Raw genomic sequence first — 23254 nt, forward strand, 5'->3', positions numbered from 1 at the left:
AGCAAACACATACGGTGTATTTTATACCAAACACATCAGGTATATTTTATAACAAACACATAATTTTAAATATTTAATGGTCAGTATTACATTATTGTCCACGACATACTTATTCCTTTTTGTTATGTTTAATCGCTGATAGTTGTACGTTTTGGAGGTAATTTGCATTTGATAATACCTGACCATTTCTAATATATTTTATATAAAATATTCATGTCTAAAACAGATTACTAGTGCTTTAGATGTAACGAGAGTATGCGAAAACGAGGACACAAACTTATTAACACAAGCATAACATTGTAATAAAAGAACATTATTAACATAAATATAACATTGTAATACAACAACTTTATTAACACAACGATAACATTGCAATAAAACATCTGTATTGTCATAAAGATATGATTGTAATACAATATCTTTATTATAACAAGCATAACATTGTAATACAAATTATTATTGTACACATAACATTGTAATACAAAATATTATTCTACGGATAACATTGTAATAAATAAAATTATTCTACACATAATATTGTAATACAATATATTATTACAAACATAACATTGTAATAAAAAATATTATTCTAAACATAACATTGTAATACAAAATATTATTCTACACATAACATTGTAATAAAAAATATTATTCTACACATAACATTGTAATACAAAATATTATTCTACACATAACATTGTATTACAAAATATTATTCTACACATAACATTGTAATACAAAATATTATTCTACACATAACATTGTATTACAAAATATTATTCTACTGATAACATTGTAATACAAAATATCATTCGACACATAACATTGTATTACAAAATATTATTCTACACATAACATTGTAATACAAAATATTATTCTACACATAACATTGTATTACAAAATATTATTCTACTGATAACATTGTAATACAAAATATCATTCGACACATAACATTGTAATACAAAATATTATTCTACACATAACATTGTAATAAAAAATATTATTCTAAACATAACATTGTAATACAAAATATTATTCTACACATAACATTGTAATACAAAATATTATTCTACACATAACATTGTATTACAAAATATTATTCTACTGATAACATTGTAATACAAAATATCATTCGACACATAACATTGTAATACAAAATATTATTCTACACATAACATTGTAATACAAAATATTATTCTACACATAACATTGTAATACAAAAATTATTCTACACATAATATTGTAATACAAAATATTATTCTAAACATAACATTGTAATACAAAATATTATTCTAAACATAGCATTGTAATACAAAATATTATTCTACACATAACAGTGTAATACAAAATATTATTCTACACATACCATTGCAATACAAAATATTATTCTACACATAACATTGTAACACAACAACTTTATTAACACAACAATAACATTTTATTTAAATAATTGAAATAACATAGCATATGCAGTCTTAGATTAGGTGTTCATTCGGACATAAACTGCTACCAATAAATGACAACACTGTTCGGCGGCAAAAAAACTCAGTTATAAATATAAAATGTATATTTTGCAAGCTTGACAAAATAAACACTTTTTGGAAACAAAAATATTTCAATTCGTGAAGTGAAATATATGTATTACGTCAGTATCAGATACAAACAAATACAAAAACATACTGCTTTCACTTCTATTGTGTCACGGAGAAAGTAAAGATCACATAGTACTGTTTTCACATCTATTGTGTCACGGAGAATGTAAAGATGACATAATACTGTTTTTCACTTATATTGTGTCACGGAGAACGTAGAGATGACATAATACTTTTCTCACTTCTGTTGTGTCACGGAGAATGTAAAGATGACATAATACTGTTTTCACTTCTACTGTGTCACGGAGAACGTAAAGATGACATAATACTTTTCTCACTTCTGTTGTGTCACGGAGAACGTAAAGATGACATAATACTGTTTTCACTTCTATTGTGTCATGGAGAACGTAAAGTTGACATAATACTGTTTTCACTTCTATTGTGTCATGGAGAACGTAAAGATGACATAATTTCACTTCTATTGTGTCATGGAGAACGTAAAGATGAGATAATACTGTTTTCACTTCTATTGTGTCATGGAGAACGTAAAGATGAGATAATACTGTTTTCACTTCTATTGTGTCATGGAGAACATAAAGATGACATAATGCTGTTTTCACTTTTATTGTGTGATGGAGAAAGTAAAGATGACATAATACTGTTTTCACTTCTATTGTGTGATGGAGACAGTAAAGATGACATAATACTGTTTTCACTTCTATTGTGTGATAGAGACAGTAAAGATGACATAATACTGTTTTCACTTCTATTGTGTGATGGAGAAAGTAAAGATGACATAATACTGTTTTCACTTCTATTGTGTGATGGAGAAAGTAAAGATGACATAATACTGTTTTCACTTCTATTGTGCCATGGAGAACGTAAAGATGACATAATACTGTTTTCACTTCTATTGTGTCATGGAGAACGTAAAGATGACATAAGACTGTTTTCACTTATATTGTGTCACGGAGAACGTTTAAGTTCCTGATGGAGAATGGTCTTATTGTAGGTTGATTGGGTATCACAACAGAAGGTTGGGTGTCACAAGACCATCAGCCCCATTACGCTGACTCTTTGTGTCCTGGTTTCTAAATCACCACAGTATGTGCTAATGGCTACACGACTGTTTTGGTTTTCCCAAAATAAAGCTTTGACTTAGGCTTAGTTGTAGATGGTATCCTCATGAACAACAAGCGGGTTTTCTCACAATAAAATACGTTGACCTCGTTTATCTTTATAACTTTTATAGTCAAGCCAACAGAAGAGTTTTCCCATAATACAAATTCTGACCTGGACTCTCTTTTACGGACAGTATCTTTATGTCAACGCAGGCTTTTTCCCTAAAATAAAATTTCTGACCTGGGCTATCTGTTTAGATTTTCTCACCATAACAATAGTCTATCACCAATACAATACTCTATCACCATTACAATAGTATATCACCAATGCAATACTCTATCACCATTACAATACACTATCACCATTATAATATTCTATCACCATTACAATACTCTATCACCATAACAATAGTCGATCACCATTACAATACTATATCACCATAACAATAGTCTATCATCATAACAATACTCTATCACCATAACAATAGTCTATCACCATTACAACACTCTATCACCATAACAATAGTCTATCACCATTACAATACTCTATCACCATAACAATAGTCTATCACCATAACAATACTCTATCACCATGACAATAGTCTATCACCATAACAATAGTCTATCACCATTATAATAGTCTATCACCAATACAATACATGTAAATAGCTATAGTGCAAAAAGACGTTAACTGTATCACTTTAACATTTGTTAGGGGTGGGGATGCAGCTTAAAAAGCATACAGTTAAGGATAGACATCCAGTCTATATGGCACAGATTCGATGAATTTAAAATTTCTATTAAACTGCAGCCTAACAATCTTACTTTACAGTGGTAACCAAGGGAGGTAACCCAGAAGGGAAGCGCGTGTATATTCTCTGAGTAGTCGAACTTTCATTAGATCAGTCTACTTGATAAAATTAGTGGTTTTAAGAAATATTGGCCCGTTCCATTTTCAGCAAACTAACACCCTATCAATTCTTATTTCTAATCTCCTCTGACCAACACCTCACCAATTACCATTTAAAAACTCCTCCACCCCCACCCCACCAATTCCCATTTAGAATTTATTAAAGGCCCCAACTAAGGTTTAATATATTAGGAACAGTAAACTGTAACGAAACAACATATTCAGATCGACAGACGGCCCATTCTACTCCGAATTTATGAGAGTAGGTTAATTTGGGTGGTATAATAATTCGGGTGTTACATCTGGTTTAGTAGCCTCAAATGTAGCTCCAGTCTATTTTTAGATCATTTTTTAAAATCTCACTTTGGGGTGATAGTCGAGTTAGAGTTAGACACTCTTAATATTGACTATAAAATATTTTTTTATTCTTCAGAATTTGAGCAATATGGTGTGGCGAGTAACAAGGAATTTTTCTTGGTCCGGATGCGAAGTCTGTGACTCATTGAATGGTACGTCGTGTAGAGTCCAGCCTCTAAAAAAGAACTTCACCGTGAATTCATCATTAAAGGTATTTTATAATAGGATATGATTTGTTATGTTTTGATCACAGTTGAAAGTTCACTAGTTACTACATGGGAAATAGAAGTGTGACCTGAATCCAAGAGTCGGTGACTCTGTAAGAGTCAGGGTACTAAAGGCATGGAAGAATTTGAACCAGTCTAGAAATGGGTAAGCATAACATAGACTATGTATGTGTGTCAGTAGTGGTTGATCATGAAAGTAAGCCTTAATAAAAAGTGTCTTATGAAAGTATGACTTAATAAAAAGTGTCTAATGAAAGGTTATCCAGGTTGTAACTGAAACAAATAGAGACATTGTTCCATTGATGGAATTTCAGTTTGGAAAACTCAGTGCTGAAAGTAGCACCTAACTCTTTCTTGCAGAATCGAAAACACGTGTTTCAAAAACAGGTAGATCCAGAAAATGCCGTTGTTCTTATGGTTTTCTCTTCACAGAAGCTGTCACCAAGGATGTGTATATGCTGATAAATATCCTTACCTCTGTTACGAGGCGCCATACGAGATAGATAGGTGTGTGAACGAGTTCCTCAGAACCAAGAGACATATTACATAATGACAACAATAAATACAAATAACCACAGCAATAACAAAAGGCCAAATAAAATCGGAATGTATACGTCGCTAATATTACCGTATTAAAGTGCCCAAAACATTTCAAATTTCGATACTATGACGTGTCTCGTGTAATAAATTCATATACTACCACGCCTCTCATTTAATAAATTAATGTGCTAAGGATAAAAAAAACCCCCCACTATCATAGAAATTCCTCTTGACTTATAATTTCATTTCTTATGAGTATGAGGGCTATATGGATCTGTTTAGGACATATTAAAAGTTCACGTGTAGAGTTAGTTTTATTGTTATGTATCCTTTCCGGAATAATCAACAAATCCAGCAACATTTAAAACAAATGTTTCAAATTACAAAATCAAATGTCAAGATTTATTAGTTTATTTTATCCATTTGTGACAGCTCCGGTAGCCCAAGTGGTTAGAGAGTCCGCCTTGGATGCGGGAGTTTACGGGTTCAGACCCGGGCCGAGTGATACCAAAGTCTTATAAAAATGGTACTCAGCATTAAGAGGTTAGCGTTAGGAGTGGTCGGCCATATGTCAGGATAGTGTAACTGGGTGGGACATCATGCTACATGTCTGCGGCATGATGCCCCAGTGCTAGACATCTATATAAACTGCCACACTGCTGACATCGTAGCGATATAACTGATTTTTTTAAAAGCTACGTTAAAAATCCAAATAACACACACAAGAACACACACACACACACACACACACACACACACGAAAACACACTTTATCCATTTGTAATGAACCCACTGGCGATTTTTTAAAGAGTTTTATTTTTTTTCCCCGACTGTGGGAAATACCAATAGACTGCCAGGTCACGAAACTTTTGGTTTGCTTACACACCTTTTGCAAATAATGGAACACGCTATCATATGAGTCTTCAAATTTTGTACAATATACAATAAGAATTATAAGGATGGTTTTGAATATTGCAATATGAATTACAGATATGGTTTCGACTATTACAATATGAGATACAAAGATGCTTTCGAATATTACAATATGATATATAGATCTGGTTTTGAAAATTAGCAAAATAAAATGTTAATAAATCTAAATCAGCATGGATGTTAGATATCGAATGTATATGATGCGTTACGAATGTCAACTCCAGGTCATGATATCATTTAGTGAGGAGGAATGGGTGTTTGTAAATGTAAAAAAAAATCCCAACAGAATACGTCCAACCTATTCGGTGTGTATAAAAATGAAAATTGACCTAAACTCGATATACTGTTTTGGCCTACATCATATTGACTAATGTTATTGTAATAAATCTAGGGTAGGTATTATTGTATATATATATAGATTGTAGCAAGTATTAATGTAGATATAGATTTTAGTAAGTATTATTGTATATATAGATTTTAGTACGTATTATTGTATTTATAGATTTTAGTAAGTGATATTGTATATATAGATTTTAGTAAGTATTATTGTATATATATATTTTATTAAGTATTAGTGTACATATAGATTTTAATAAGTATTATTGTATATATAGATTTTAGTAAGTATTAGTGCATATATAGATTTTAGTAAGTATTATTGTATATATAGATTTTAGTAAGTATTAGTGCATATATAGATTTTAGTAAGTATTATTGTATATATAGATTTTAGTAAGTATTAGTGCATATATAGATTTTAGTAAGTATTATTGTATATATATATGTATATATATATATATATATATATATATATATATATATATATATATATATATATTATTAAGTATTAGTGAAGTATTATTGTATATATAAGTCAAGGTTACACTTAGGTGTGCTTCGCTCTTTGTAACATTATTCTACCAAGGTTGCACTTATGTGTGCTTCGCTCTGTGTAACAGTATTCTACCAAGGTTACACCTAGGTGTGCTTCGCTCAGTGTAACAGCATTCTACCAAGGTTACACTTAGGGGTGCTTCGCTCTGTGTAACAGTATTCTACCAAGGTTACACTTATGTGTGCTTCGCTCTGTGTAACAGTATTCTACGAAGGTTACACTTACGTGTGCTTCACTCTTTGTAACAGTATTCTACCAAGGTTACACTTAGGCGTGCTTCGCTCTGTGTAACAGTATTCTACCCAGGTTACACTTATGTGTGCTTCGCTCTGTGTAACAGTATTCTACGAAGGTTACACTTACGTGTGCTTAGCTCTTTGTAACAGTATTCTACCAAGGATACACTTAGGCGTGCTTCGCTCTGTGTAACAGTATTCTACCAAGGTTACACTTAGGTGTGCTTCGCTCTTGGTAACAGTATTCTAGCAAGGATACACCTAGGTGTACTTCGCAAATGATTACATTATTCTACCAAGTTTCACAATGGGATCATCAAAATAGTTTGATATTTGGATTCCTGGTTTGACGTTCAGCATCCCGACACAAAAAAACACATGATATCAATCAAATCTGTTTAACGAAGTTTCCATCTTTATCACCATGTTGTCATGAAAATGGTATACATTGATATCTGTATATCTCAGAATAAAAACTATCAAATATTTTCATAGTTGAAAATTTTCCTAAATTGCGACCTTCACATTGGAATTTGTTTGAAAAGATGGAAAAATATGGAATAGTTTCCATGATGACCATATTTTGGAAATTATTCAGAAATAAAAAATAGTATGATATTTAATTATATAACACAGACTGCAAAACTCCGTAATTTACCTACCACGATCCATCAATTTAAGAAAATAGAGCAACCAGATTTGGTTGATGACAAGAGATTATGTTTATGTAGATATATACATAACGTCAACATAGCCATCCTATGCCCAAAAGATGTCCTGATGTTTGGTTTCCTACTCGTCGAGATTTCTTATACTCCTATTCCATTTGGCTTGCAGCTAACGTAGTCAGGTGAAATCTAGGACCCACTCGCAACTCTTTATTTACTTCTAACAACGTTATAATGCGATTACAAGGACCATAAGAACTATTTTTTGTTAACAACACCTATTCTGAGTGTTACTAAGTACTTATATTATGAACAGTCACTGAGACACCCATTCGGTTATACACAGTTACTGATTTACTGGGACACCCATTCGGATATACAAAGTTACTGATTTACCGGGACACCCATTCGGTTATACACAGTTACTGATTTACCGGAAGTCGCCTTCAGCCGTTGAGCATAATCATAAAAGTATACTAACAACTCTGCAGTGAATGTATCCGTATTTTCTATTTGTACGGTGTATTTAAATAGCACGGAAGACTATATATGTTACAGACTGACACAAGATAATGTTACTAACGCGAAAAATATGAAATATTACTAATAAATGACTTTAAATTTTGAAACGGTGAGCCATCAAATTACTTTGGAAACTCAATAGCTCATAACCTACAGTCCGTGCTTACAAATGTTTCAAAACTTATTACCCATGTTTAAGAATGATTTTAGTGTTTTTGTTATTTAGAATACAGTACAGTACAATACAGTAAGTTACAATACAATACAATACAGTACAATACAATAAGTTACAATACAATGCAGTACAATACAGTAAGTTACAATACAATACAATACAATAAGTTACAATACAATACAGCTCAATACAATAAGTTACAATACAATACAGCACAATACAATAAGTTACAATACAATACAGTACAATACAATAAGTTACAATAAAATACAGTAGAATACAATACAACAGAGTCAAACGCAATACAATATCATACAATAGATTAGTAGATTAAATATACGATAATATACAATACAATAAATTTACTTAGGATGCGGGTTCTAATCCTGCCATCGGATTACCCTAGGTCTGCTTCGTCATATGTTAATAAACCTGCATAGTGTTGAAAGCAATGGTGACCTGGGTCATATATATATATTGTGGTCGTAGTTGTGAGCGTAACATTTTTATAAGAAATGGTTGCTGACAGAGCAGTCGTTACAGAGACAGGCGCGGGGGGGGGGAGGCTTGCACCGGGGTGGAGTAGGTGTTAAATTCCTATCAAACAGTTTCTTTTCAGGGTTGGAACCCCATACTTTAGTTGGAGTTGGGGTTGGGGCAGAACCTTTCCTTTGCCGCTGGACCTTTGCTATTGTTGGTACAGCAGTAGTTGGAGTCTTGGTTGTAGGTTAGACAGGTTTTATAGCATTAGATGTTAGCCAAGTTGATATTGTACCTGTGTTTTGAGTGTAGAAGTTGTGCAAGTTTTCGTTCTTAGTGTATCAATGTATGGAGAATTGACTAAGCACAGCAACTGCTGCAGCGTTGGTTACGGAAATAACAGTTGTCGCAGCATTGGTTGTAGGTGCTTCAGTTATTGTAATCTTATTAGTTGATTCAGTATTTCCTGAAGTCTCCACTGTACGTGCTGCATAAGTTGGTGGAGTTTGGGTCATATATCTTGCAGCTGCTAAAGCATTGGTTACTTGTAAAGCAGTAGATGAAGCCTTGGTTGCTTGTAAAGCAGTTGATAAAGCCTTGGTTGCTTGTAAAGCAGTAGATGAAGCCTTGGTTGCTTGTAAAACAGTAGATGAAGCCTTGGTTGCTTGTAAAGCAGTTGATAAAGCCTTGGTTGCTTGTAAAGCAGCTGATAAAGCCTTGGTTGCTTGTAAAGCAGTTGATAAAGCCTTGGTCGCTTGTAAAGCACTTGATGAAGCCTTGGTCGCTTGTAAAGCAGTAGATGAAGCCTTGGTTGCTTGTAAAGCAGTAGATGAAGCCTTGGTTGCTTGTAAAGCAGTTGATAAAGCCTTGGTTACTTGTAAAGCAGCTGATAAAGCCTTGGTTGCTTGTAAAGCAGTTGATAAAGCCTTGGTTACTTGTAAAGCAGTAGATGAAGCCTTGGTTGCTTGTAAAGCAGTTGATAAAGCCTTGGTTGCTTGTAAAGCAGTTGATAAAGCCTTGGTTGCTTGTAAAGCAGTAGATGAAGGCTTGGTTGCTTGTAAAGCAGTTGATAAAGACTTGGTCGCTTGTAAAGCAGTAGATGAAGCCTTGGTTGCTTGTAAAGCAGTTGATAAAGCCTTGGACGCTTGTAAAGCAGTTGATGAAGCCTTGGTTGCTTGTAAAGCTTTGTTGCTTGTAAAGCAATTGATAAAGCCTTGGCCGCTTATAAAGCAGTTGATAAAGCCTTGGTCGCTTGTAAAGCAGGTGACAAAGCCTTGGTCGCTTGTAAAGCAGTAGATGAAGCCTTGGTCGCTTGTAAAGCAGTTGATGAAGATTTGGTTGCTTGTAAAGCTTTGTTGCTTGTAAACCAGTTGATAAAGCCTTGGTCGCTTATAAAGCAGTTGATGAAGCCTTGGCTGCTTGTAAAGCCTTTGTTGCTTGTAAAACAGTATATGAAGCCTTGGTTGCTTGTAAAGCAGTTGATAAAGCCTAGGTTGTTTGTAAAGTAGATGATAAAGCCTTGGTCGCTTGTAAAGCAGTAGATGAAGCCTTGGTTGCTTGTAAAGCAGTAGATGAAGCCTTGGTTGCTTGTAAAGCAGTTGATAAAGCCTTGGTCGCTTGTAAAGCAGTAGATGAAGCCTTGGTTGCTTGTAAAGCAGTTGATAAAGCCTTGGTCGCTTATAAAGCAGTAGATGAAGCCTTGGTTGCTTGTAAAGCAGTTGATAAAGCCTTGCTCGCTTGTAAAGCAGTTGATGAAGGCTTGGTTGCTTGTAAAGCAGTAGATGAAGGCTTGGTTGCTTGTAAAGCAGTTGATAAAGACTTGGTCGCTTGTAAAGCAGTAGATGAAGCCTTGGTTGCTTGTAAAGCCTTTGTTGCTTGTACAGGAGTAGTTGGAGTCTTGGTTGTAGGTTAGACAGTTTTTATAGCATTAGATGTTAGCCAAGTTGGTATTGGACCTGTGTTTTTTGAGTGTCGAGGTTGTGAAAGTTTTCGTTCTTAGTGTATCAATGTATGGAGAATTAACTGTAAGCACAGCAATTACTGCAGCCTTAGTTACGGAAATAACAGTTGTCGCCGCATTGGTTGTAGGTGCTTCAGTTATTGTAATCGTATTAGTTGATGCAGCATTTGCTGAAGTCTCTACTGTAAGTGCTGCATAAGTTGGTGGAGTTTGGGTCATATATCTTGCAGCTGCTAAAGCATTGGTTACTGATTTGCTTGTAAAGCAATTGATGAAACCTTGGTTGCTTGTAAAGCAGTAGATGAAGCCTTGGTTGCTTGTAAAGCAGTAGATTAAGCCTTGGTTGCTTGTAAAGCAGTTGATAAAGCCTTAGTCGCTTGTAAAGCAATTGATGAAGCCTTGGTTGCTTGTAAAGCAGTAGATGAAGTCTTGGTTGCTTGTAAAGCAGTAGATGAAGCCTTGGTTGCTTGCAAAGCAGTTGATAAAGCCTTGGTCGCTTGTAAAGCACTTGATGAAGCCTTGGTTGCTTGTAAAGCAGTAGATGAAGCCTTGGTTGCTTGTAAAGCAGTAGATGAAGCCTTGGTTGCTTGTAAAGCAGTTGATGAAGCCTAGGTTGCTTGCTAAGCCTTGGTCGCTTGTAAAGCAGTAAATGAAGCCCTGGTTGCTTGTAAAGCAGTTGATAAAGCCTTGCTCGCTTGTAAAGCAGTTGATGAAGCCTAGGTTGTTTGTAAAGCCTTGGTCGCTTTTAAAGCAGCAGATGAAGGCTTGGTTGCTTGTAAAGCAGTTGCTAAAGCCTTGGTCGCATGTAAAGCAGTAGATGAAGCCTTGGCTGCTTGTAAAGCAGTTGATAAAGCCTTGGACGCTTGTAAAGCAGTTGATGAAGCCTTGGTTGCTTGTATAGCTTTGTTGCTTGTAAAGCAGTTGATAAAGCTTTGGTCGCTTATAAAGCAGTTGATAAAGCCTTGGTTGCTTGTAAAGCAGTTGATAAAGCCTTGGTCGCTTGTAAAGCCTTTGTTGCTTGTTAAGCAGTTGATAAAGCCTTGGTTGCTTGTAAAGCAGTTGATAAAGCCTTGGTCGCTTGTAAAGCAGTTGATTAAGCCTTGGTTGCTTGTAAAGCAGTTGATAAAGCCTTGGTCGCTTGTAAAGCCTTTGTTGCTTGTAAAGCAGTAGATGAAGCCTTGGTTGCTTGTAAAGCCTTGATTGCATGTAAAGCAGTAAATGAAGTCTTGGTCGCTTGTAAAGCAGTTGATGAAGCCTTGGCTGCTTGTAAAGCCTTTGTTGCTTGTAAAGCAGTTGATGCAGCCTTGGTTGCTTGTAAAGCAGTTGATGCAGCCTTGGTTGCTTGAAAAGCAGTTGATGCAGCCTTGGCTGCTTGAAAAGCAGTTGATGCAGCCTTGGCTGCTTGAAAAGCAGTTGATATAGCCTTGGTTGCTTGTAAAGCAGTTGATGAAGCCTCAGATCGTTGTTAGTGCAGCAGCTGCAATTGTGGTTGTAACATCAGCAGCAGCTGTTAGAGCCTTAGTTGTTGATGGCTGCATAATTGAATACTTGGTGCTGTTGCTTTTTATGTAGCAGTTGGTGCAGATTTCTTTCTTGCCTGTTGAAACCTGGTTTACTGATACAGCAGATATAATCTGGGTTGCTGATGTGGCAGTTGGTGTATATGTTTCCTTGCCACTTGTTGTTGATGAAAGGATAGTTGAGGATATGCAATGTGCAGACTTTAATGAGGGTGCATGCAGTTGTTTGAGCCATAATTGTTGGTGACTAGATGGTATATACATCCTAAATGTATGAATTCACCAATTGTCTCTGGTTTTCTTGCTGGAACCTTTATTGCTGGTGCCTGGGCATTTGATGCAGCTTAGATGTAGGGTTCCCCAATATTTGGTGGTTTTGTTGCTGGGGCATCGATTGTTGGTGAATGGGTAGTTGATGTAGATTTAGTGTAGGATTCGCCAGTTTTTTGGTGCTTTTGTTGCTGGGACATTGATTGTTGCTATCTGGATGTAGCCATGGTGTAGGATTCCCCAGCTGTTGGTGGCTTCGTTGCTGGAGCCCTGACTGTTGGGGCCTGATTAGTTGATGCAGCCTAAGGGTAGGGTACCCCAACTGTTGGTGGTTTTCTTGTTGGAACCTTGTTGTTGCCTGTGTAGCTGATACAGCCTTGGGGTACACATCCAGTACTTTAAAAAATATACCAGGATGCATGCATGCATGCATGCATGTATGTATGTATGTATGTATGTATGCATGTATGCATGTATGTATGTATGTATGTTTGTTTGTATGTATGTATGTGTGTGTGTGGTTGTAACAAGATAACCGGATGGGATTTTCGGATTCACAACAGAACACTTATGACCATAATATAAATACAATGCTTAATAATGGATGACTTGCATGAATACGTGCATGTATATATAATTCAAATATTGGATTTAATTAACATAAGAACACACAGACTTAATAATGAAAAATACAAATAAATTAATTTAGCAAATACAAAGACAGGGGATGAATGGTTCACAACGATTTGACAATGAAACGATGGATATAGTTTACTCGGGTACTAGACGATGTAAAATTTTACTCATTTAGTAAAATGCGTTCACTCAGGTAGCGAAATTATAGTGATAAAAAAGAGGGACAGATATACAATTTATCTTTACAATCCCGAAAGATACATGGGGTTTTACGAACCCCAAAATTATCCCAAGGCTAACAAATTACATGCACGGAGATACACTCCGTCATCAGTACACTATTTCAGCTCCACCGCTGCTACAATTCAGCTTCACAGCTGCTACAGACTCCGCACACTCGGAACACTTCGAAACAATAGGAATACTCCGAACAGCAGACCCTCCGGACACTCCGGACATTAGACACTCTGGACATTACACACTCCGGTCACAGACACAGACACTCCGGTCACACATTTCTTAATGCAATACTACAGGAGTAATCCTTACAAACTTTACAGGACAACAAGTATACCCTTATGACCCTTTCGCGTTCTAAAGAGACTTCACGTCACCACAGGGTACTTAAACAAACCTTCATGTTGTAATAAACAGTTTATTAATTGCTAATCTCATCAATTACACATACAAATGTGTACAACACATTATTGCTTTGTCTGTGTACAGTTTACATATTAAACTCGTCACTTACACATACAAATGTTTACAACACGGTATTGCTTTGTCTGTGTACAGTTTACATATTAAACCCATCATTTACACATACAAATGTGTACAACACGGTATTGCTTTGTCTGTTACAGTTTACATGTTAAACTCGTCACTTACACATACAAATGTGTCTAACATATATATATGTACAGTTTAAATATTGATCTCATCACTTACACATACAAATGTGCCCTCAAATGTGTCTAACATATATATATATATATATATATATATATATATATATATATATATATATATATATATATATATATATATATATGTGTGTGTGTGTGTGTGTGTGTGTGTGTGCAGTTTAAATATTAATCTCATCACTTACACATACAAATGTGCCTAACACTGTATATTTGCCAACGTAAAGTAGAGTTTGCATAATTGTTCCAAAAATTCAAATATGGTTTTAGAAATGAAGAAATAATTGTATTGGTACAAAAATGTAATTTTGTCATTACATATGCCAAAAAACATGCATATTAAACAGTATTTGTTCATATTAAGTAGCATTTATCCATATTAACTCATTAACCCCTGTTGCCATGTAAATGCGTAAGTAGGTATAACCCTACTTCTGAGCTCTGTAGCGTCAAGGTCATTTAAGATATACCTAAGTCGATGGTGTTACAAAAAAGTAGACAGATGCAGTTCTATAATGATAGCAACTAATCTGGAATTTCTACTCGCGTTACAAAATAAAAAGGGAAAACATATTTTTTTAGACCTGGCAGTTTTACACCGACTGGCTAACCTTTGCAAAAAGTAGGGTAAGTTGGGGATTTGGGAGAAAAAAGTGGCTAAGACATGAAATTGATGGATCCAATAAGCAAACTAAAAAGAAAAGCTTGTCGTGCTATAACAAGTCCATGACGTCCAGTTATTGAGTCTGTAATGGATATGGGATTGTGATTAAAATGTCCGGTCCGTAATTCCGATATGCAAAATGGTATTTTTAGGTTTTGTTGTTGCGCTATATCTCACTCCCCACCAGTGGATAAGGTTTTGAACCTTTATGTGCAAGCTGAGGATGTCTTCGTCCCTCAAAGATTCTGGGTCTTCCCATTTATTAACCAGGGAATTGCCGCCCATTGACTTCGGTCCATAATATGCAAGTCTAACATGTATTAGTAGTGAAGTGGGGCACCCTAGGGACAATGGGAATTACCATTAAAAACACCCCTGGGTCACTCTGGGGACTATGTAAATTTAACATGGAGAAAAATCGTGGGTCACTCTAGGGACAAGGGGAATTAGCATTACATGGGAATAGAGTTTGGGTCTGTCTAGGGACAAGGGGAATTGAACATGGGAATAGAGTTTGGGTCTGTCTAGGGACAAGGGGAATTGAACATGGGAGAAAAAAAAACTACTTTAGGGACAAGCGGAATTTAACATGGGATTTTTTTTTAAATTTGAAAAAAGGGGTAGGCAATTGAAAGTCATTCTCTTTTCGAGAAATATGGGTGGCCCTGAAAAGGGCCTTTGGCTTTCTTCTGCTTCTTCTATTTCCTCCATTTCCTCATCCAGCCCCTAATCTTTCCCCAAATTCCCTTCTTCTTTCTCTTTTCATTTTCCGGTATCCAGTCCGGGTGACCCATGGCTCGGAACTTCTGTTGGATTTTTATCCAGATATTGTTCAGTCTCTCATATTCTTCTTTTTTCTTTCTATTCTCTTCTTCTTTTCTATCTTTTGCCCACCTGTCTTTAATTTTCTGCACTTCTTCCTCTATTATCTTTTTCATCTTTTCTTCCGCTTTCTTTAGTTGTTCACTGCCACTTTTCACAAACTTCCACTCTGACCATTTCTCTAGCTCTTCTAAATAGCATCTCACTGCTTTTACCTTGTCCATAGACTCTTTTATAGTCCCCACTCTTACATACTCTGGTTGAATCAATCCTCTCAATCTCTTAACTTCTTCTTCTATCATCTCCTCTATCATCTTCCTCGCTAATTTTAGTTCATTGACAAAGTCAAGACTTTTTCTCAACCTCCATTCTCTTTCTATCCTTTCAATAGTATATTCTCCATCTATCATCCAAAAGTAAACATTTCTTAAGTCATTAAACAACGCCGACACTTCCATCTTGTATCTGTTATTCCGTAGAATGGTTTGAACGACGAATATTGTGGGTTCTTATACGAAAAGCGTGGACGTGAAGGAAAACATCCCCCTAAAACATAAAATTGATCTTACCTAGATCATGACCAAACATCGCGCGGACGTGAAGGAAAACATTTACCCCTACTTTTCTCATTTCATATAATATACTATCCACATAAGTGAAGCAACATTTAACAAACCCCAAATCTACTATTTACACACGCAAATCATTAAATCAAAATCCATAATCTACTATCCACACAATCGTATGTGAGCGGTTACAAAACCCAAACTATACTCTCCACATACGCTAAGAAACAATAAACAAATCCATAATCTACTATCCACACAATCGTACGTGAGCGCTTACAAACACAAACACAAACACAAACACACATACCCTCACACTATGAAAAAAGAGTCTGTGTTTATATTCACACTACTCTACCTACACACATTGGCAAATTGATAGTTATTTCTTTTCTGGAGTATTGGGTAGCCCTGAAAAGGGCTGGGATTTTTTTGAACTTCATGGACACCTGGTTAATGGTGGCACCTTCCACATGCACATCTTGTTCTCCAGTTGCTTTTACTTTTTTTTGGGAGAGAGCAGAGGGAGGATAAATAACTTCAGAATCCCAATTTTCGGTCTCTGGGATTCTGAAATTTCTTCTTCTCTCCTTTTCCTCCTCTTCTTTGTTTCTTCTCACCTCTTCCTCTTCTTTGTATCTTCTCTCCGCCTCTTCTTTGTATCTTCTCTCCTCCTCTTCTTTGTTTCTTCTTTCCTCCTCCTCTCTCATCCTTCCCTCTTCCACAATGGCTTCCGCGGCCAGTTCGTTCAACAGATGCCTGGCATATTCCAGATGCACATGAAGTTCCAACAGTTTCGCTAGTCTGGTATTCATTCTCGTGTTGATCAATCAACAAGGGTAGCTGGACTGCCGAACGAGTTTCAATTTATACTAAAAGTGCGGACGTGAAGGAAAACATCCCCCCTAAAAACATAAAATTGATTTGACCTAGATCATGACCAAAAAAACAACGCGCGGACCTAAAAGAAACACTCACTCACTTTTTTATACTACTCATCACTATTCTAATTTTTTTTTCATTAATCACTTCAATATACTATCCACATACGCAAAGCAATCAAACCCCAAATCTACTCTCCCCACACCTCAAATACCTAAAAAAGACATGATCTTAATCTACTATCCATACCAACGTACGTGAGCACTTACTAACACACAATCCTATACACAAACACATACCCTCACACTATAAAAAAGAGTTAGTGTTTATATTCACACTACTCTACCTACACACATTGGCAAATTGATGGTTTTTTCTTTTCTAGAGTATTGGGGGTAGCCCTGAAAAGGGCTGTTTTTTTGTTTGCTATGGCAATCTTTTAGTTTCTAAGAATGCGATGTCCTCTGAGGATAGACTTTCTGGCGATAGGGCTGCTACTTCGGAAAGAGAAGAAGAACTCTTTGGTGTCGATACGACAATCGACAAAGCCTCTGTCAGCTTCAAGTTGCTGCTGCTGCTGTTGTTGTTGTTGTTGTTGCTGCTGTTGCTGCTGCTGTCTCTGAAGTCTGTACTTCTCTGTCCATTCTTCTTTCTCCCTGTTCACTTCTTCTCTGAAGAGCTCTTCTATCAGGTCTTCAGTGACTTTTAACATTCTCACATTCTCTATCTCTTCTGGCTTCGGTATCAGACTGTGTCTGACCCTATGCAAATTCACGTAGGCTTCGTTTAGCTTAGCTAGTTTGGAGCACATCTTCGTAGGAGGATGAGTCGACAATGGATGGTTAGACTGGAAACTTCCCCGGTTCTTAAAGTCAAAGCGCGGACGTGAAGGAAAACATCCCTCCACGGTTTTCGAGCCGCAACGTTCAATGAGTGTCATGAGAGGGATAGTAAGAAATGAAAGAGCATGAATCCAACATTCTTATAGTCAAACAAAAGACAAAGGCATTTTTTTCAAAACAACATTTTTATTCAAAAGTCACTTAACACTAACCAACAACAACTCTAACATTTTTTAACAATAATCCAACACTATAACATCAAACATTTTTTTTTTCAAATCATAAATATTTTTTCTCAATTCATGCTCTACTTTAAACAGGGCTGACAACGTTGTGAATGAAATTGTGATTTCCACTGTTGGAAATCATTAGGCCATTGATGGACACTACGTTTCCTAGCTTGAGACAAAAGATAAGCATAATGGTCACAAAACCATCGATCTACTTTCACATCGTTTCTAGAAGAAGAACGAGGATCAAAATGAGTCAGTAAATGTTCTAAGGAATAGCCCAGGCTGCGATGATGCAGAAAATACACACAATACTGTCCACCCACCAAGGAATCTGTGCCTTGTAATTTCACATTATTGAATCGGATGGTCTGAGCATTTCTTCTCATAAAGTCGATGATATCGTCTTCCAAAGGGGGCAATCCGTACGAATCGAAATATTCCACACATCCTTCTTGAGGAAAGTAGACGGCTACCCAGTGGGTTCCTGGGAGATGACTGTCGTCCGTGTTGATCACGTAAGCTAGATGGTCTTGAGGTTTGCGATGAGGGAGTTCATCTTTAGCACAGACGACAGGATTCCAAGAAGCCGTATACGAACTGTGGTTCAAAAGGTAATAAAGTTCCCAGGTATCCATTTGTGTGGTATTTTTTCTTCACAGGTAATAATAAGTCATCAATTCGATCCTGACTTTTTGCTTGAAAATGTCTGACAAATAACCGTTTCTTCGTTTAGTCTCCTCACTCTGATTCAGGAGAGTTTCGATACGATGGATCTCTTGAGTGGTTAATGGTGGACAAGAATGTTCACGCAAGTCTTTATACCACTGGTGCAACACGTCTTCGTCCGAGATGAGACTCCAAGCATCGTCCAGATACTCGTCCAATTGTTCTTCTTGACTTAACATCAGGCATTTATCGTGTTGAATTTGACTGGGATGATCGTTTTGACATCCACAGCAATCTTTCTTGATCAATTCCGTCATTTTTTCGACCAAGTGTTTGGCAAAACAGGAGACTAAATGGGCTTCTTGTTCTGGCCATCTTGACTTCATCATGATCACTTCTTTTTCCACGGTCTCCTCACATTTCATCTCCAAAGTTATTCCACTAGGTAAAGAGGGATAATACTCTTCCATGGTTTCTAGTAATCTAGAATGACTTCTCTCAAACTGTTAATTTCTATGGTATTATCGAATTCTGCATACAAGATGACGTTCACTGTCTCGTCCAGTGGCTTTGCAAACTGAAGTTCCACACGAATCTGTCCAGATTTTATAGGGTGGAAATGTCCCTCGTCGCTGCCTTGGTCAGGAGTGAAATCGAAAGCCCACAAAGCGTAGCCTCCTGCATAATCCTCGTACGTAATGCCGTGACTGGTGTTGGTTCCTAACTGTCCCGTGGCTTCGTACAGTGACAAGTACGACCTCAAGTAATTCTTCTTGTCAAAGTCGGGTTCGAAAGGTCGGGTACACAAGGTCTTGCCATCGCGACTGACTTCGATCTTGGACACGTCAAAGTGTTGAAAGTAGAAAGGATTTTTAGCGATAGCTCCGTTGAAGGCTGTATTCTCGACCATACCAACGATTAAACGTTTGGGTAACTGTCCTTGGAACAGATGATCTTCGATCATGGATCGCTGTCCCCTAGGAATGGTGAAGGTTTTCACTTCCACACGTCGGATCGGATACTTGGCGGTCGTTCTGCTCAACGTCTGACTGATGTCGTTTCCCACTTTAGGTAACACTTCCACACGACGTACGTAGAGTCTGGCTTCTTGGATTTTGGTTTTGTAATTATCGTCACTATCAGCTATTCAATGGAAAGCGGTACTGCTACGATTCAGTCTCAGGCGGACATCCACCCCGTTCAGCAAATACTTTTCTTGCAACCACATGTCCAAATGCAAACGATCCATCAGTTCTAAACTGTGTCCGTCTTTGATTTTGTCTCTTCGTTCTACAAATCCCGCATTGTGGTCTTTGGTTGTATCAGTTTTGAGTGTTTCAAATTCGCCTGCATCGTCAGCTTCCCATACCACACAGGCATTGAGATGAATGTTCTTGGCGTCTATTCCGTACGTCAAGAGATTTTCCAGGTACGCTCGATAAGGGTAAGTATCCATGCTGCTACTGACTAGTTTGTTATTCAAGTACAAGTCCACTCCGCTAAACAAGGAATGCATGAAATTGTTGACGGGAGCTACTGGCTCAGTGTCTATAGCATTTCCATCCTTATCTTGAACTTTGACTTTCAAGTACAAGTAACTGCTATTCAGATCGATGTAATCTTCGGGCTGTCCTTTGATTTCAAACTCGATGGGAGCGGAATCGGTCAATGAGGAGACGGGATGAAATTCCACCCATTGGGATTCTTGCATGGTCATCATGGTGGGTGGCATGGCAAACAGATCCAGTTCCGTCTTGGAACAAGCGCAAGACTCTCGGTGCATCATATTTTTGTTGCTGTGTCTCAATAATCGAAAACGTCTAAGTCTCGAACGGTTCTTCTTTTCTTGGTCTTTCTAGCTTTAGACGTGTGAAGTCTGGTGAAAGGATGTTTTCTTCGTCGTCTCTTTCTGCCTTGTCCTTGCTGAATGCCTGACTCGGTAGCGTGAAGGGCATTTATAGGTGTTTCTCGGCGGCCCTAAAGGTCTTTTGCCCGTTTGCAGCAAGACATTTTTGCCTGCCCTCATGAAGGCTTCTTTAGGGTTTTGTTTGTCGATGATGACATTTTGGAGAAATTCTTTACCTTCCGTCAGAGCCGCATCTTTCAAGGCGCGCAATCCGCGTGTCACCATCAATTTCAAGACTGGGGCCACCGAACGAAAGGCCGATTTTAACATATCTCATAAACCGTGTCCTCGCTGCCGAGCAACCCCTCGATACACTGGATACATGACTTACGATTCGTGAGAGAACCGGTTTCGAAAATGGAGTTTCACCGTGACTTTTCCTTTGGTGAATGGAATATTTTGTCCCAAATCTCCTTTTATAGCAATGTTGACCGTGTCCAAATAGGACTTGCTGACAGGCAAATAGTGAGGATGTACAAATTCGCGGTGGATGTGGTAAGTGTTTCCACCTTCCTGGTCACTGGTCGTGGTAATATCCACTTTGAAAGGAATGACACGCAGTAACGGCACAGAGGTGTGTCCCACCACGTTGTACTCCACCACATCGAAGTACACGAACATCAAATTCAGTCCTTGGTTCAGTTCTACAGGGAATCGAAAAAACTTGTAAAATTCCGTAAACTGTTGATCTTCGGTTTAAAATTTGGAGCCATTTTTGTGTCTCCACCTAAAATATCAAACAAGTCACGATTAAAACTGATGGACAACGTTTGGGTGTCCTGAAATTTCATCAGTAAGCGACGAGCCACTTTATGGTATTCCAGGGTGACACTTTTTTGGATTCTGTTCAGGGCTTTGCCAAAGGCTAACTCGAACCTGGAAGCAAAGGTGTCCACCAAATTTTGGCCACTAAAATAAAACCCTGCCGGAATTTTCAAGGTGTAGATATTGAAGGGTGAATTGTTGGATGGTCTTGTGTCCCCTGAAAACCCGACTTCATTTATGGTTTCTTGCAATTGTTGGTTCAGGATTTCGACCTCAAAAGTGTTTTGCTTTTCAGTGATGTTTTGGATTTGTGTAGGGTGAATCATTTCTACCAAAGCCACTTCCCAATGGGCTTCGTGATCTAACTGGATGGCCTGAGGTAATTTGGCCGTGTAACAGCACAACGTGTGGTGGGGAAACACCTCCATGGAACTGTCACTGGGTAAGGTTAAGTAAAATTGGTTTTGGTGACTCATAATTCCAGAGTTCTGTGGCTATCCGAGGGGTTACTGGACGTCAGAGGCGTGTCTCCGCCCAAAATGGGGTTGTTGTTGTTGTTATTGGAGTGGTGACTGGCACTAGCACTGGACACTAGGTTCCCGTGGTTCCCGTTGGAAGAGAATTTCAGGGAGGGATTGGGAAGCAGGTAACCGATGCAACTGCTCAATAAAATGGTCCACAATTGTTTGTCTCCTTGTTGCAAACTCAAATTGGCAATGGCTGCTCCGATGACACAATACACCACGAAGATTTGGCAGAAAAAGACGATTTGCGTTTTAGGCACACGTTCTCCACACCACACCCACAAGGGTTGTTTTTGTAAATCTTGCACAGAAGAACTGGGTGAAGGAGGAGTGGTCGACGTAGCTGCGTCTGCTGTGTGAAAGGGCATGATGGTCACTTCTTTTTATAGTCGATGACTTGCGAAGCGTCGATCCAAGAATCAAAACTGGGTGGATATCCTTTCCAACGTACTTTGACTTCTTTGACACGTCGTTTGCCCACTTTACGGGTTCTGCGTTCGAGAATGCTTTCGATGTCGTACACGTCGTCTTCTTTTTTGGTGACACGTTGTAACTCGGGCAAGTAAAACGTTCCTTTGAGCACTTCTCCGTTCATGTCTTCAAATTTATAGACGGCAGGATGACGGCCATGCACTCGTCCAGTGACGCGAAACAATTCGGTCGTCCAGTTAGGTAAGTAACCTTTGTCGAAAGTGCGTTTGGTTTTGCCAATGCGCACCCAATCTCCTACGGCCAACTCTCCACTTTTCTTGGGGACATCCCTCGTCGGGGACGTACCAAACAGGCGCTCAAACACCAACACTTCGTTCTCGGGAGTCACTTCTTGCGGGGCACGTCCGATGCTTCGATGGTAAGATTGGTTGTACGCTTGCACCAGGTGCGGTAAGATGTCGATGTACTTCAGAGTGTGGTGATGCATAAAATATTTCCACATGCGTTCTTTCAAAGTGCGTTGAAAACGTTCCACGATGCTGCTTTGGTTTCGGGATTCTCGGTGGTAAAAAATGAATGTCACGTTTCTTTAATTCTTTTTGGAAAGCTTGGTTCAGAAATTCGGTGCCTTTGTCCGTTTGCCATCGAAGAGGGTGACAACCGCTTTGTTTTAACACCCGTTGCAGGGCTCGCACTAACTCGCTGCTCGATTTGTAAGTCAAGGGCACGACCCAGGCAAATTTGGAAAAGACGTCGATGACACAAAACAAATATTTGTAGCCACGATTGTAGCTGGCCAAATGAGAGACATCGGCTAAATCGGCTTGCCATTGATGATTGATGCCTTCCACTCGGGTGCGACTTCTGGCAAACTTGCGTCGAATGGGTTTGTGTAAAGTGTAGGTAGCTTGTTCTTGTAACCATCGTTGCACTTGAGGTAAACGGAGACTTTTCAGTCGAGTTTTGGCAGCACGATACAATTTTTGA

The sequence above is a fragment of the Sinohyriopsis cumingii genome, chromosome 10, assembly GCF_028554795.1.
Source record: "Sinohyriopsis cumingii isolate HCF-2022 chromosome 10, ASM2855479v2, whole genome shotgun sequence".
Lineage (NCBI taxonomy): Eukaryota > Metazoa > Mollusca > Bivalvia > Unionida > Unionidae > Sinohyriopsis > Sinohyriopsis cumingii.